The sequence below is a fragment of the Atta colombica genome, unplaced genomic scaffold, assembly GCF_001594045.1.
Source record: "Atta colombica isolate Treedump-2 unplaced genomic scaffold, Acol1.0 scaffold88, whole genome shotgun sequence".
Lineage (NCBI taxonomy): Eukaryota > Metazoa > Arthropoda > Insecta > Hymenoptera > Formicidae > Atta > Atta colombica.
The window spans coordinates 2,231,204-2,236,656 of record NW_017259581.1 but is presented as its reverse complement, the minus strand read 5'-3'; the positions used below and the strand labels follow the sequence as shown (position 1 = coordinate 2,236,656).

General features: G+C 30.4%; 1 protein-coding gene across 1 annotated transcript in view; it reads right to left on the bottom strand.

Annotated features, from left to right (window-relative positions):
- The window catches only part of LOC108693169 (protein yellow-like), a 9,131-nt gene extending 6,548 nt beyond the window's left edge, over nt 1–2,583 (bottom strand). Inside the window, exon 1 of the mRNA XM_018201966.1 lies at nt 2,487–2,583. The gene's annotated coding sequence lies outside the window, so the exon portion shown is untranslated. The remainder of the gene's footprint in view (nt 1–2,486) is intronic.
- Between the last annotated feature and the right edge of the window lie 2,870 nt (nt 2,584–5,453).

Below are 5,453 nucleotides of genomic sequence, written 5' to 3'. Positions count from 1 at the left end.
ATATATATTATAATCTCTGCGTAAAATCCTTTGAAAATTCATTAGCAATATCTCTTTTATGATCTCATTATACAAAAAAGAAAAAAATGCAAGAATAATTAATCTAAGAATACAATATTAATTGCTATTTACATTCAAAGAATCAAGAATTCGCTACTATCGCTACTATATATTTATATTTGCCATCATCGAGTGCTGAAGACTTGTTGAAGGTCATTGCTAATCCGGTAACGGATTTCTCATAGGACGTTGTTTGTAATTTAATTTATTTATATATTGTAATTTGTTCAAGTGTATTATTATGATTTAACATCATTGAAAAGATTATTAGAAGTTAAAATTAAAGATCAAGATCAAACAAAAAATTGATATTTATAATTAAAATTAAAATTAAGTAATTGTGATTGACAATAAAAACAAGAATTAGTTTAATTATTAAAATCAAAATTTACATGGCTGATATCTTAAATGTTTATTACGTAATTAAACGTTATTGATAAAAATTTACAAATCGAAATAATGCAATTTGAACTATTTATTTGCTTTTAAATGTTTAATCTAATAATAAATTTACATATAAAAGATGTATTTATGAAATAAGTGTGTTTGTAAAAATTATTTATCTGCTCTTGAATTGTTTAATCTAATAATAAATTTACATACAAAAGAAATATTCGTGAAATAAATGTTCGTAAAAACTATTTATCTGCTCTTAAATTGTTTAATCTAATGATAAATTTACATATAAAAGAAGTATTCGTGAAATAAGTGTTCGTAAAAAATATACTGCGCGACAAAATGGTAGATTTTAATCATGATGAATGTTATCCGTGTCCCATCCATCCTTTCTCTCCGAGAAGAGAACAATTTCATTTTAGTGGAACACAGCTGAATTCACCGCGACAGATTTTCTATGTTTAAGAAGCGAGTGTAACACGGTTAATGGAAAAATAGAAAGCAATCGATTTTTCGACCGCTTTATATTCGACTCGCTGAATGATACAGCAACCGTGCTCTCATACCCGATATATGTATGTTATTTCATACCCAGAGAGTTACCTACATACACAACGTTGTACGCAATAACGCTATATAATTTTACACAGGAATTATATCTCCACGTTCCATCTAAATTCATTCAACTATTTATTCAATCGGATATATTTCCTAATACTAAATATATCTGATCGATACATATATACAAAAAATTCTCACGCCATTAAACCTTGTTTCTTTTATATAATATCGCTACTGTTGCATATAGATCTGTGTTTTTATTTAAATATTATTATATAAGTTTAATAAATATTTAATTATTATAAATTATTATAAAACAAATATTCAATAACTTACAATTATTCAATATTTATCGTTTATTGCTGCACTGCTAATAATAAATTAAATACCTTCAATATTACTCTGTCGCCCTCTCCTCATCAATTGATACTAATTCAATTATTATTATCATTCGCGCTATGTAAGGATTTTTTAACTCAATCGCAGTTTTCTCGATTATTGCAAACTACCGCAGTAGAAAAAAACACACGTATCGAAATGCGGTTTTGCGCTTGAATTTCGCTTCAAATTACACGCGAGATTTCTGTCTCGAATAGAAAGTACGACGACGAATTAATGGCATAGCCTTGTAGGGCAAAGTATTCGCGACGAAACAGTTTTCTGTCAAGTCACACGGAGTTGCCACGGAAGAACTGCTGGGTCTTACATTTTACTTTTACTCGGCAAGTATTTTCGCGCGATTTTTGACGACCATCATGCAAAACTGCATTCTGCCCCCATTTTATGCTAATTAAATATATCATGCTAATCAAACTTGTTTCATTCCTTGACGTAAACAGAGCCGATCGGCATGAAAATTTGAAATTAACGAACACAAGAACGGTGAATTTTACGAAAGTCAAAAGTCAATCAAATAATTAGGGGGAGTTCAATCATTTTTAAATAAATGATTAAAACATTTGAAAAAATAATAAATAGTAGAGTTACAATGAAAGATATTCTCAAAATTTTTCATCAACGCGACAAAATATATAAATAAAATTAAAAATTATACAATTATTATTAATTAAATTAACTAAATTGTAAAGATTAATTCAATATAAGTTTCGATGTATATAATTATTGATTTTATATAACAGTGTTACATAAAATTATAAAGAACCATATATTTTTATGGAACTGTGTTACATGGAACTGTGTACATAAAATTATATATTTTTAATTTGTTCTTTAGCTAATTTTTGCCATATTTAAACTCTTAGACACCCTTTTTTAAACTCTTTATACACTCTTCGGACATCTTTAGCAAATCTTTTGCGTGTAGCTTGAGCCACTTTATATTTTTTAGACATTTTTTTTTTTAATTTCTCGTAATTTTATATTATATGATACTTCGGAAGAAATTTTCACATAACACAGAAAAAAGCGTAAAAAGGAGAAATTATTAATAAAGATCAGTTATTATTTACACTCAATTCGTTCGATCCTAGGTGAACACTACACTTCGATCGCTTCTCCGCGAGAGAGAACCGGAGAGGCGCGACAGGTTGAACCACGCGCACTGGTTAAGCGCGACAAACTGTGAATTCGACGGCGTGGCGGTACGAATCTAGCCGGTGCCGCACTCGGTTTTCCCGAGGTATGATTCGTACGGTACCGTTGGAGATCCGGTCGTTCCGCTATGACAAAGAACGTGCGAGAAAAAGAAGAGGGAAGCGCAGAGTCTATCAATCGAGTTAATGAGCGAGGACAAGGACTGATTGTGAAAAAATCTGATCGATAATGCAATCTGCAGATGACGTGATTGTCAATTGACGCGAAGGACTCTTTGAAGTATCTTAGGGTCAGCATCTCTGGAAATTTCATTGATCCAGTTAATGCGCGAGGATAGCAAGCGAGAACGATAGCAAAAAAATCTGTAGAAGGATAATGAGATGTATATGGAACTATCTTTGGTTACACTTAAGACATCCTAGATAATATTATTTCCTCAGTTTTTGAAAAGAAAAATTCATCAAAAAGTGACGAAACGCGAATGGTCTCTTCTTCTTTTCAAAAATTAAAACATTTTTCTTGAATATTTTTTTCGTCGTAAAAATTAAGATGTCTCCAAAATATGACTGACGTATGTCAATCTGAACACAAATATTATATACATACATAACATAATCCATATTGAATAGATCAATATTTAGCGAATGCGTGCCAAATTGGCATATACATTTGGCCATATCGTCCGAAGATGCCTTTAGGAATTTTTCGAATGCGCTTACGTCAGAACAATAATAGATGCTTCTGTAAACAACACTAGTTATATTAATGGTATTCCATTTGTTAAAATTATATGTATGCTTAATGATATAAAAGATATACATAAAAGATATACATACAACAAAATATATTACGTATTTCAAATAAATAATAAAAAATACTGTAGGGATAACGAAGCATTCTTCATAAATTACACGCAATTAATTATCATTTATAATTTTTTTTGTGAAAAAATTAGCAATTTTTAGATTGACTTTAATAAAATAATAAATATACCTCTATAAATCACATGAGACGTATTAATGGTACCCTATTTGAGTATGACAACTACGTCGAAGTAGATGAATCATGATGTGGATTTAGAAATGACATATACAACACATAATATATACTATCTCTATTTTTTCAACAGCAAATAATTATTTCGACAAAAACTTAAAAAATAACAAAAAATTCATCTTTCGTAGATTATATGCAACTGTTATTATTTATAATTACATTATTGCGAACTAATTATTATATAATTATAATAAATTAATCTCAACTAAAAAAAACTAGTCGCTATTATACTTTCTCTTCCATTCGCTACGATTTATTTGCTATTCAATGAAAGACAAAATTGTCAGTATATAATTGTCATGCTGAGTGAATAAAACGGTAAATAATAAACAAAAATAAGACGCAAGACAGACTGGAGAACGCGCGAACGCGATTCAGGAAATTCTTCTGTTGCGAATCACAATGCCCGTCATCTTCTCATCCGGGTGAGCGAGTCCACAGATGATTATCCAAGAGCACAATGAAGAAAACATCGTCGTCGTGAGATTAGCGCGTTATTTGCATCTCGATGTAAAGCGCACGAGAACGGACGGGGAACGAGGATCTGTCTTGTGGCTTGCCTGAGCATTTTTTTAGCCTTTTCAACATCGCGCAATATCTCTCCAGCTCTTGCTACTCTCGCGGGAGTGTTACGCGTTTTTCGAGGTCGATTGGCGGTGTATTACACCTGGCTTTCACTTTCGTGATTGTCAGTGCCGTACAACTGTCCTCTCTCGTATATGAATTTAAACCCGCATTGACAGAAAATAAAATCAATTTGGAATTCAAGACAAAAGTATTTTAACCAATAACATCAGAAATCAGTTTCAATAATGAGTATATTGCTTATCTTTAGTTGATTCTTGTTCTTGCATCTCGTGAATGTCAGCACTGTATATGACCTAATTAACTTGTTTTCTGAATAGTTTAGCTCTTAGATAAGTTTATCTGTGAATTTTAAATAAATTTCTAGCCCAAAATATATCCCTGAATCATAAAAAAATGTATTTACGATTAAAATTACTTGCTTATTAATTATCGTTATATTACATTTATTATATTAATCTAGAAAATTTTTATTTTATTGGTTTTAACTTTATTCTTCTTGCACGGGGCGCAAACAATGATTGCGGATTAAAACAACGGCATTGTCAATTAGCTCGTCTTGCTGTTCACCAGTGATCGATCGGTTTACCTATTCACCTGAATTCTTCCTCATTCGAAAACCTACTCTTTTTTTCGCCTCATTCTTTTCTCTGCCAATTTTGTTATTATGTTATATTGATAAATATCAAGAGTAATGAGATTAAGAACTTTAATTTTTGAAGTTTTATCTTTAATCAAAACATTTTCTAATCGTTCCTCGTTTTTGTATCATTTAAGATACATCGTACAATATAATTCAGTCGGTTTCAGCCTTTGATTAACCTGAGAGTTTTCAAAAGTTGAGCGTACTTCAACACTCGGAAAATATGCCCGCATATTCGTTACGGTGCCTAATTGTCTTTTAAATGATTAAATAATCCTGGTAAAGACGTACATAAACAAAATCATTTTAGAACTGGTTCGTCTCAGGATAAACATTAATCAAAATGTTCAATCAGCGGAAAAGCAGCTCTTTCTTCCCGTGACAATCAAACAATTAATGTTCTCAATATCGGCGTGTTGTTCAAATTGCTATAATTACGTGTCTTGTCAAGATAACATTGTAAGGATAACATCACAATCATTATGAAACAAAGCAAAATAAAAATTGTGTCAAAAAAGAAATAATTAATTATACAATTAAAAAAAAAAGGAATGTTAAGAAATCTATAATATAAAAAAATAAATTGTAAAAATAATTC